Below are 12,187 nucleotides of genomic sequence, written 5' to 3'. Positions count from 1 at the left end.
CTGGTCTTGGCTCCCCAGCGGGTAGGCCTGTCTTCCCTTCCAGGCCCACCCATGGCTGTTCCCCTGCCCAGTAATGTGAAGTCCATAGGCCGAATGAATTTATTTACAATGACTGACTGATTTCCTTATATGAACTGTCGTTGAAATTGTTACATGCTGCGTTTATACTTTTGTTCAGTATATCGTACCAGACAAAAGTTCCAAGGTTTTACTTTATTTTTTTATTATATTCCTAATTTTATTATTCTACAATGAAGACATCAAAACTATAAAATAACACATGTAGTAACCAAATATATATTTTATATTTGAGATTCTTTAAAGTAGCCTCCCTTTGCCTTGATGACAGCTTTGCACACTCTTGGCATTCTCTCAGCCATCTTCATGAGGTAAAATCAAATCAAATGTTAATTTGAGATTTTTGCAATTCGTTCCAGTCATGTTAAACATGTTTAGTGGATATTATTGCAGCTTAATGCTTGTTTCTCTAGCTCCAACAGATGAGTAATAACTAACAAGCAATATCTAACAATACACACACATCTAAAGTAAAGGAATGTAATTAATAATATATAAATATTTGGACGAGCAATGTCAGAGTGGCATAGACTAAGATACAGTAGAATAGTATAGAATACAGTATATACATATGAGATGAGTAATACATAGTCTAAGATACAGTAGAATAGTATAGAATACAGTATGTACATATGAGATGAGTAATACATAGACTAAGATACAGTAGAATAGCATAGAATACAGTATATACATATGAGATGAGTAATACATAGACTAAGATACAGTAGAATAGTATAGAATACAGTATATATGAGATGAGTAATACATAGACTAAGATACAGTAGAATAGGATAGAATACAGTATATACATATGAGATGAGTAATATAGACTAAGATACTGTATTCTATACTATTCTGTATGTACATATGAGATCAGTAATACATAGACTAAGATACAGTAGAATAGTATAGAATACAGTATATACATATGAGATGAGTAATACATAGACTAAGATACAGTAGAATAGTATAGAATACAGTATATACATATGAGATGAGTAATGCCAGATATGTAAACATTATTAAAGTGACTAGTGTTCTATTCCTTAAAGTGGCCAGTGATTTCTAGTCTATGATAGATATTAATAGTCTATGTATTTATGCCAATAGGCAGCAGCCTCTAATGTGCTAGTGATGGCTGTTTAACAGTCTGATGGCCTTGAGATAGAAGCTGTTTAACAGTCTGATGGCCTTGAGATAGAAGCTGTTTAACAGTCTGATGGCCTTGAGATAGAAGCTGTTTAACAGTCTGATGGCCTTGAGATAGAAGCTGTTTAACAGTCTGATGGCCTTGAGATAGAAGCTGTTTTTCAGTCTCTCGGTCCCAGCTTTGATGCACCTGTTCTGACCTCGCCTTCTGGATGATAGCGGGGTGAACAGGCAGTGGCTCGGGTGGTTGTTGTCCTTGATGATCTTTTTGGCCTTCCTGCAACATCGGGTGCTGTAGGTGTCCTGGAGGGCAGGTAGTTTGCCTCCGGTGATGCGTTGGGCAGACCACACCACCCTCTGGTGAGCCTTGCGGTTGCGGGCGGTGCAATCCAGCCCGACAGGATGCTCCCAATTGTGCATCTGTAAAGGTTTGTGAGGGTTTAAGGTGCTGTTGTGCCTTCTTCACCACACTGTCTGTGTGGGTGGACCATTTCAGATTGTCAGTGATGTGTAGGCTGAGGAACTTAAAGCTTTCCACCTTCTCCACTGCGGTTCCATCGATGTGGATGGGGGCGTGCTCCCTCTGCTGTTTCCTGAAGTCCACAATCAGCTGTTTTGTTGACGTTGGGTGTGAGGTTAATTTCCTGGCACCACACTCACAGGGCCCTCACCTTCTCCCTGTAGGCTGCCTCGTCATTGTTGGTAATCAGGCCCACTACGGTTGTGTCGTCTGCAAACTTGATGATTGAGTTGGAGGCGTGTGTGACCACGCAGTCATGGGTGAACAGGGAGTACGGGAGGGGGCTGAGCAAGCATCCTTGTGGGGCCCCAGTGATGAGGATCAGCGAAGTGGAGGCGTTGTTTCCTACCTTCACCACCTGGGGGCGGCCCATCAGGAAGTCCAGTACCCAGTTGCACAGGGCGGGGTCGAGACCCAGGGTCTCGAGCTTGATGACGAGCTTGGAGGGTACTATGGTGTTAAATGCCGAGCTGTAGTCGATGAACAGCATTCTCACATAGGTATTCCTCTTGTCCAGATGGGTTAGGGCAGTGTGCAGTGTGGTTGAGATTGCATCGTCTGTGGACCTATTTGGGCGGTAAGCAAATTGGAGTGGGTCTAGGGTGTCAGGTAGGGTAGAGGTGATATGATCCTTGACTAGTCTCTCAAAACACTTCACGATGACAGAAGTGAGTGCGACAGGACGATAGTCATTTATTTCAGTTACCTTTGCTTTTTGGGGTACATGAACAATGGTGGACATATTGAAGCATGTGGGGACAGCAGACTGGGAAAAGGTGAGATTGAATATGTTGAATATGTTCAGCCAGCTGGTCTGCACATGCTCTGAGGATGCGGCTGGGGATGCCGTCTGAGCTGACAGCTTTGCAAGGGTTAACACGCTCAAATGTCTTACGTCAGCCACGGAGAAGGAGATCTCCACAGTCCTTGGTAGCAGGTCACATCGGTGGCACTGTGTTATCCTCATAGAGGGCGAAGAATGTGTTTAGCTTGTCCAGAAGCAAGACATTGGTGTCCGCAATGTGGCTGGTTTTCCCTTTGTAGTCTGTGCTTGTCTGTAGACCCTGCCACATACGTCTCGTGTCCCCCTTGTGTCTGAGCCGATGAATTGCGACTCCACTTTGTCTCTATACTGACGTTTTGCCTGTTTGATTGCCTTACGGAGGGAATAACTACACTGTTCGTATTCGTCCATATTCCCAGTCACCTTGCCATGGTTAAATGTGATGGTCTGTGCTTTCAGTTTAGTGTGAATGCTGCCATCTATCCACGGTTTCGGGTTAGGGTAGGTTTTAATAGTCACAGTGGGTACAACATCTCCTATACACTTCCTGATAGACAAATGCATTGATTCGGTGACTGAGTTAATGTTATTCTCGGAACATATCCCAGTCCGCGTGACTGTAAGTATGGATTCCGATTGGTCAGACCAGCGTCGAATAGTCTTTAGCACGGGTACTTCCTGCTAGAGTTTCTGCCTGTAGGAAGGGAGGAACAAAATGGAGTCGTGATCAGATTTGCCAAAGGGAGGGCGGGGGGGACGCCTTGTAAGCATCACGGAAGTTGGAGTGACAGAGGTCGAGTGTTCAAGCAGAGCAAGTACTACAGTCAATGTGTTGATAGAACTTTGGTAGCGTTTTTCTCAAATTTGCATTGTTAAATTCTCCAGCTACAATAAATGTGGTTTCCAGTTTGCATAAAGTACAGTGAAGTACATTGAGGACCGTTGTGGTATCGGCTTGAGGGGGAATACACAGGGCTGTGACTACAACCGAAGAGAATTCTCATGGGAGGTAATACGGTCAAGCATTTGATTGAGGTATTCTAGATCGGGCGAACAAAAGGACTTGAGTTCCTGTATATTATCACAATCACACCATGTGTAGTTAATCATGAAACATACACTGCCGCCCTTCTTCCTGAAGAGATATTTATTCCGGTCTGTGTGATGAACTGAGAACCCAACTGGCTGTACAGACTAAGACAGTATATCCCGAGAGAGCCGTGTTTCAAGAGTATGCTACAATCCCCAATGTCTCTCTGGAAGTAAATCCTCACCCTGAGCTCGTCAACTTTACTATCCAAAGACTGAACATTTGCAAGTAATACACTCAGAAGCGGTGGGTGGTGTGCACGCCTCCAGAGTCAGACTAGAAGCCCACTCCGAGTACCTCTCTTCCACAAGTAATACACTCAGAAGCGGTGGGTGGTGTGCACGCCTCCTGAGTCAGACTACCCACTCCGAGTAATACACTCACTCAGTCAGACTAGAAGCCCACTCCGAGGTGGGTGGTGGTGCACGCCTCCAGAGTCAGACTAGAAGCCCACTCCGAGTACCTCTCTTCCACAAGTAATACACTCAGAAGCGGTGGGTGGTGTGCACACCTCCTGAGTCAGACTAGAAGCCCACTCCGAGTACCTCTCTTCCACAAGTAATACACTCAGAAGCGGTGGGTGGTGTGCACGCCTCCTGACTAGAAGCCCACTCCCAGTCCTCTCTTCCACAAGTAATATACTCAGAAGGGTGGTGTGCACGCCTCCTGAGTCAGACTAGAAGCCCACTCCGAGTACCTCTCTTCCACAGTCAGACTAGTAACAAGTAATATACTCAGAAGCGGTGGGTGGTGTGCACGCCTCCCGAGTCAGACTAGAAGCCCACTCCGAGTACCTCTCTTCCACAAGGGAAGCGGTGGGTGTGCACGCCTCCTGAGTCAGACTAGAAGCCCACAGACTAGAAGCCCACTCCCAGAGTACCTCTCTTCCACAAGTAATACACTCAGAAGCGGTGGGTGGTGTGCACGCCTCCTGAGTCAGACTAGAAGCCCACTCCGAGTACCTCTCTTCCACAAGTAATATACTCAGAAGCGGTGGGTGGTGTGCACGCCTCCTGAGTAGATACACTCAGAAGCGGTGGGTGGTGGTGTGCAGTAATACACTCAGAATATACTCAGCGGTGGGTGGTGTGCACGCCTCCCGAGTCAGACTAGAAGCCCACTCCGAGTACCTCTCTTCCACAAGTAATACACTCAGAAGCGATGGGTGGTGTGCACGCCTCCTGAGTCAGACTAGAAGCCCACTCCCAGTACCTCTCTTCCACAAGTAATACACTCAGAAGCGGTGGGTGGTGTGCACGCCTCCTTCCACAAGTAATATACTCAGAGTCATCCGAGTACCTCTCTTCCACAAGTAATACACTCAGAAGCGGTGGGTGGTGTGCACGCCTCCTGAGTCAGACTAGAAGCCCACTCAGAGTACCTCTCTTCCACAAGTAATACACTCAGAAGCGGTGGGTGGTGTGCACGCCTCCTGAGTCAGACTAGAAGCCCACTCTTCCACAAGTAGACACTCAGAAGCTTGGTGTGCCGCCTCCCGAGTCAACTAGAAGCCCACTCCGAGTACCTCTCTTCCACAAGTAATACACTCAGAAGCGGTGGGTGGTGTGCACGCCTCCTGAGTCAGACTAGAAGCCCACTCCGAGTACCTCTCTTCCACAAGTAATACACTCAGAAGCGGTGGGTGGTGTGCACGCCTCCTGAGTCAGACTAGAAGCCCACTCCCAGTACCTCTTCCACAAGTACACTCAGAAGCGGTGGGTGGTGTGCACGCCTTGAGTCAGACTAGAAGCCCACTCCGAATCTCTTCCAGTCAAATTGGGTGGGTCACCTCTGAACAACTAGAAGCCCACTCAGATTCAGGAAATTTGAATTCCTGGTCGTAATGCTGGTGAGTTACCAGTTACTCTGATATCCAAAAGTCCATCCCAGCTGTATGTATCACTAAACATTACATTATGTCTGATAGTTGGCCCCCCAATGGTGGAACAAACTCCCTCACGACGCCAGGACAGCGGAGTCAATCACCACCTTCCGGAGACACCTGAAACCCCACCTCTTCAAGGAATACCTAGGATAGGATAAGTAATCCTTCTCCCCCCCCCCTTAAATGATTTAGATGCACTATTGTAAAGTGGCTGTTCCACTGGATGTCAGAAGGTGAATTCACCAATTTGTAAGTCGCTCTGGATAAGAGCGTCTGCTAAATGACTTAAATGTAAATGTAAATGTAGTTGGTGTGACACTGGCTATCCGTAATCAAATTTAAAAAAACAAAAATAATTCTGGGCTAATAATGTAAAAAAAAAAAAAAACACACACCAAAAAAATAAATATAGTGTAAAAACATGGCAGCCCTATCCGTCATTTTCCCCTGGAATGCATTTCAATCAAACAGGTGTGAAGACATCCACTATGAAATAACACATACAGAATCATGTGAATCATCATCATCAACAAAAAAAATGTTAGACAAATCAAAATATATTTTATATTTGAAATTCTTCAAAATTATCCACCCTTTGCCTTGATGACAGCTCTGTACACTCTTGGCATTCTCTCAACCAGCTTCACGAGGTAGTCACCTGGAATGCATTTCAATTAACAGGTGTGCCCTGTTAAAAGTTAATTTCTTTCCTTTTTATTGCATTTGAGCCAATCAGTTGTATTATGACAAGGTGGAGTTGGTATAGAGAAGATGTGATGAAACTGTCTCTCATGAGGACCGCCACAGGACAGGAAGACCCAGTTATCCCTGCTGCAGAGGACGAGTTAACGGCACCTCAGATTGCAGCCCAAATAAACGCTTCACAGAATTCCAGTAACAGGCAGACACATCTCAACATCAACGGTTCAGAAGAGACTGCGTGAATCAGGTGTTCATGGTTGAATTGCTGCACAGAAACCACTACTAAAGGACACCAATAAGAAGAAGAGACTTGCTTGGGCCAAGAAACACGACCCATGGACATTAGACAGCTGGAAATTTGTCCTTTGATCTGATGAGTCCAAAGGTGAGATTTTTGGAGAGTGCAGCATCAGATGGCCTGGCCTCCACAAATCAACCGACCTCAACCCAATTGAGATGGTTGTGGATAGGTTGGACGGCAGAGCGAAGGAAAAGCAGCCAACAAGTGCCCAGCATATGTGGGAAGTCCTCCTAAAATTGTCTGAGACTCACCCAAGTTATAGACTGTTTTCTTTGCTACCCCACAGCAAGCGGTACTGGAGCGCCAAGTCTAGGATCAAAAGGCTCCTCAACAGCTTCTACCCCAAAGCCATTAGACTGCTGAACAATTCATAAAAATCCCCACTAGACAATTTACATTTAACTGCACTGTTGGTTAAGGGCTTGTTGTATTCAGCATTTCATGGTAAAGTCTACCCTTGTTGTATTCAGCGCATGTGACAAATAAAGTTTGGTTTGAAGACTGTTGGAAAATAATTCCAGTTGAAGCTGGTTGAGAGAATGCCAAGAGTCTGCAAAGCTGTATTTGTATTAGTCGGGGACAGCCCTATTGGGAACAGATACCGGTGGGCAGATCTGTTGTATTTGTTCAAACTAAACTACAGCACTTACTTTGATGTGTCAAATCTGAACCGTTCTTCTCTCCTCCTCCTCCTCTCACAGTTCCACTCAGCCCCGTTGTTTTCCTGCAGTCCACCAGCAGCACAGACAACCTCTTCATACCCAGTAAGGTGCTACCAGGAGAGGCACGGCACGGGGACTCCGGGAGGGTGGAAGGACTAGCGTTGTCCTGGTAACCATAAAGAGGGGACACAGACACATATCATGATGGATGCTGATGTCACTGTTGTCATAAAGTGCTTTACAGAAACCCAGCCCAGACCCCGATAGATCAAGCTGCATGCTAGACCAGACCAAGCTGTATGCTAGACCAGACCAAGCTGTACCATCTGGTGTTCTGATCTGGAGAGACTCTTCTCTGTCTCGTCAGCATCAGGATGTTGTTGAGGCTCCCCAGAGGATCCACCATAGTCATGTCTCTCTCCTGTGTGAATGAGAACATCAAACAGATGGTGAACTTAAGATCTTCTATTGCAATCACAGTCTTACAAGAGGCATGAATACATATCTAAAATAATTAATCAACAAAATGATTGTGTCCCTTTGATATTTTAAGTAGAAAATGAATTGAACATTGAATTCAATACATTGAAATCCCATAACACATGTACCAATGGCAGATTCCACCATACTGAACAACATATTCAAGAGTAGATCTTCAGTAGAATGGCCCTTTAAAACCACACATTAGTTAAAGAATTGGGTAGTTTGTGGCCCTGTTTTTAAGACAGTACTCACTGGTGGAAATCGGAACTTCAGTCTCTTCCTCTTTTATTGAGATGTCCTCCTCTTCCTCTTTTACTCCAACGGGTTCTTCCTCTTCTTTCACATTCTCTTCTTTCAATGTTATGGCACCTTCCTCCTTTTTGATTCTGAAAGCTTCTACCTCCTCCTCTTCCACAACCTCTTTCCCATCTTCCTCTTTCACTGTAATATCATCCTCTTCTTCTTTCAATGTGATAGCCTCCTCTTCCTCCCTTTTCATCCTGAAAGCTTCTTCCTCTCCTTTCATCAGAGCTTCTTTCTCCGTCGAGTATAATGAGCTCATGCTCCGAGCGATTAGCCTCGTGCAGTACCAATGTAACAGATTTGCTAATTTAACAAGCAAATCACGTTAAAATGAACTAGTAGATACGTAAACATAATTATGTTCTAAACACCAAGAGTAATATACACACGATTGGTCTAAAGAGCATCAATGTTTTACGTTCGCTAGCAAACCACCGCGGTGGGTGAATCAGAAGCCCTTTGTCGCTGTTGAGGACGCTTCCAGTTCCGTCCACTAGATTAGACGTCACGCAAGAAGCATCACGTGAAAGACTCACATCGCCTCCTGCTGACTGTAGTGGGTAACGCAGATTGGAAAAGTATTAATTACAATGTTTATTCTGGCAAGCAATACCATAAGTAGTAATTACAAAACAACCAGATGTTGTTTTCTCTTACTTCTTACAGCCAATACTTTACTCCAGGGCTGACCTGCCCATTAGGTAGGATTAGGTGGCAGATTGAAGAGGGTGGCATATTCGAGCTAAATTGACCAAGGCTCCTCACAAACAACACATAATAACACCTCACATAATGCTTCCCAAATGCAATGAAAACTTCTCTCACCCAGTGGCATATGGGATATTTAGGTGAGTGTTGCTGTTGCCACATGAAGCAGTGCCCACTTTGGAAAAGGCTACATGGACAGATATGTCTCTACCTGTGTAGAGCACATGCCCCTTTACCCTTCCTGTCTCTGAAGTGCCCTTTATGGTGGTGGTATAATTTGTATTCATTTTTTCTCATAATTATTCTGAACCCACTGTCTGCAAGTCGTTGTTAAATTAGCCTCAGTAATTTGTATTTTCCTTCAACTTTCTGAAGAGGAAATAGCCCAGAAATGCCTGTCTGAGTGCATTTGTCCACTTTGAGTACTATCGACCTGGCCAAGGCTTTCGACTCTGTCAATCACAACACTATGAGTGCTATCGACCTGGCCAAGGCTTTCGACTCTGTCAATCACAACACTATGAGTACTATCGACCTGGCCAAGGCTTTCGACTCTGTCAATCACAACACTATGAGTACTATCGACCTGGCCAAGGCTTTCGACTCTGTCAATCACAACACTATGAGTACTATCGACCTGGCCAAGGCTTTCGACTCTGTCAATCACAACACTATGAGTGCTATCGACCTGGCCAAGGCTTTCGACTCTGTCAATCACAACACTATGAGTACTCTGTCAATCACAACACTATGAGTACTATCGACCTGGCCAAGGCTTTCGACTCTGTCAATCACAACACTATGAGTACTATCGACCTGGCCAAGGCTTTCGACTCTGTCAATCACAACACTATGAGTACTATCGACCTGGCCAAGGCTTTCGACTCTGTCAATCACAACACTATGAGTACTATCGACCTGGCCAAGGCTTTCGACTCTGTCAATCACAACACTATGAGTACTATCTTATTTCGACCTGGCCAAGGCTGAACCCACAACACTATGAGTGCTTATCGATGCTCTGGCCAATTGTGTCAATCACAACACTATGAGTGCTATCGACCTGGCCAAGGCTTTCGACTCTGTCAATCACAACACTATGAGTACTATCGACCTGGCCAAGGCTTTCGACTCTGTCAATCACAACACTATGAGTACTTTTTATCGAGGTAGGCTGGCCAAGGCTTTCAATTCGACTCTGTCAATCACAAAAAAAGTCACTATGAGTACTATCGACCTGGCCAAGGCTTTACCTAGCAAAGACTGTCAATCACAACAACATGAGTTTTTATTTATTTATGTTTTCACCTTTATTCAACTAGTCAGTTAAGAACAGATTCTTATTTCTTATTGACCCTGGCCCCAGGTAACCACGTATTCCAGAGATGCTGGATGGGCGATGCTCTGGCAAGAGCAATTGTGTGAAGGTTAGTTAACCAGTGTCCAAGGAGGGGCCAGAAGTGTATGGGACTCCCAATCACGGAACTCTATCAGGTTGTGATAAACAGCCCAGGATCAAACCAGGGTCTGTGAATACGTGACGCTTCGGTTATGATGTCATTTAGAACACTGAGATGCAGTGCCTTAGAATCTGTTTGTTAACCACTCGGGACATGGTAGTATAGATATAGGTCTATTAGCACCCCATGATGCTAATGACAACCATCCTCTGGTTTTTATTTTTTATTTCACCTTTATTTAACCAGGTCAGCTATCTGGATTTGGCTAAAGGTTGAGAACAAGTTCTCATTTGCAACTGTGACCTGGCCAAGATAAATTCTCAATTATGGTGGATGTATCAGTGGTGACGACACATACAACAACACAGAGTTACACATGGAATAAACAAAAAATACAGTCAATAATACAGTAGAACAACATTTATGATGAAAAAAAAGTCTAGTGAAGAACAGTGAAATATACCTGCTGGAGCGTGTACCTGGCTGTAACTGCTGTAGTGGGTGCTGCTGTACCTGGTGACCAGTGAGCTGAGATAACTGGCGGGGTAACTGCTGTACCTTTACCCTGCTGCAAAGACTTGTAGATAACCTGTAGCCAGTGGATTTGGCAACTGCTGAGTATGAACCTGGCTGTAACTGGGCTGTACAACCAACCTGGCTGTACCTAGCGGCTGTACCTGGGGCTGTACCTCTGTACCTGACTGTACCTAGCTGTACCTGGTGGGTAGTGACTGTACCTTTGGGGCTTTGGTGACAAGACCTGATGGCACTGTGATAGACTGCATCCAGTTTGTTGAGTACCTGGTGTTGGAGGCTACCTTTTGGCTAGATGACATCACCAAAGTCAAGGATCGGTAGGATGGTCAGTTTTACCTAGCTGTTTGACAGCCTGAGTGAAGGATGCTTTGTTGTATATAGGAAGCCGATTCTAGATTTAATTTTGGATTGTAGATGCTGTAATGTGAGTCTGGAAGGAGAGTTTACAGTCTAACCAGACACCCAGGTATTTGTAGTTGTCCACGTATTCTAAGTCAGAGATGCTGGACCTGGCTGTAGCAGGTGCCTGGACAGTGATCCTGATTGAATAGCATGCATTTAGTTGTACCTGGCTGTTTAAGAGCAGTTGGCTGTACCTAGCTGTACCTGACTTGTACCTGGCTGTACTTCTGACCTAGCTGTACCTGACTTAACCAGTGTCCTGAGTACCTAGCTGTACCTGAATGGTGTACCTAGCTGTAGAGCTGTACCTAGCTATACCTGGCTGCAAAAGCAACATCAGCTGACCTGTGTACCTAGAAAAGAGAGTACTGGCTGTACCTGACTGTACCTGGCTGTACCTAGCTGTACCTGACTGTACCTGGCTGTACCTAGCTGTACCTGGCTGTACCTAGCTGAACCTGACTGTACCTAGTTACCTGACTGTACCTGGCTGTAACTGGCTGTACCTAGCTGTCCTAGCAGTAAGGCAGCTGTACCTGACTGTACCTGGCTGTACCTAGCTGTACCTGACTGTACCTGGCTGTACCCATGTACCTGGCTGTACCTGACTGTACCTAGCTGTACCTAGCTGTACCTGGCTGTACCTAGCTGTACCTGGCTGTACCTAGACCTGGTCCCTGACTGTACAACAGTCCTGACTGTCCGATTTGACACACTGAACTCTATCAGACAAGTAGTTGGTAAACCAGCTGTACCTGGCAATCATTTGAGAAATTGTCTGCCAATAAGAATGTTGTGATTGACAGAGTACCTAGCTGTACCTAGCTGTACCTAGCTATACCTGGCTGTACCTGGCTGTACCTGTACTAGCTGTACCTGGCTGTACCTGCCTTGTACCAGGTCTGTTGGATGTCTGAATGAATACCTGGCTGCACAGTAATGTCTCTTATCGATGGCTGTACCTAGTTATGATGTCATTTAGAACCTTGAGCGTGGCTGAGGTGCACCTGACATGACCAGCTCTGAAACCAGATTGCCTGATGTAGCTGTACCTAGAGGCTGTAGTTATGGTGGGATTCCTAGCAAACCTGGTCAGTAATCTGTTTGTTAACTTGGCTTTCTG

The 12,187-nt window shown here is 45.2% G+C and overlaps 1 pseudogene; it reads right to left on the bottom strand.

The window, feature by feature from the left end:
• The window catches only part of LOC135525834 (zinc finger protein 850-like), a 227,988-nt pseudogene extending 219,552 nt beyond the window's left edge, over positions 1-8,436 (bottom strand).
• Between the last annotated feature and the right edge of the window lie 3,751 nt (positions 8,437-12,187).

This window comes from Oncorhynchus masou, chromosome 5 (genome assembly GCF_036934945.1).
Source record: "Oncorhynchus masou masou isolate Uvic2021 chromosome 5, UVic_Omas_1.1, whole genome shotgun sequence".
NCBI lineage: Eukaryota > Metazoa > Chordata > Actinopteri > Salmoniformes > Salmonidae > Oncorhynchus > Oncorhynchus masou.
The sequence above is the reverse complement of the archived record's forward strand: the minus strand, read 5'-3'. Positions and strand labels throughout refer to the sequence as shown.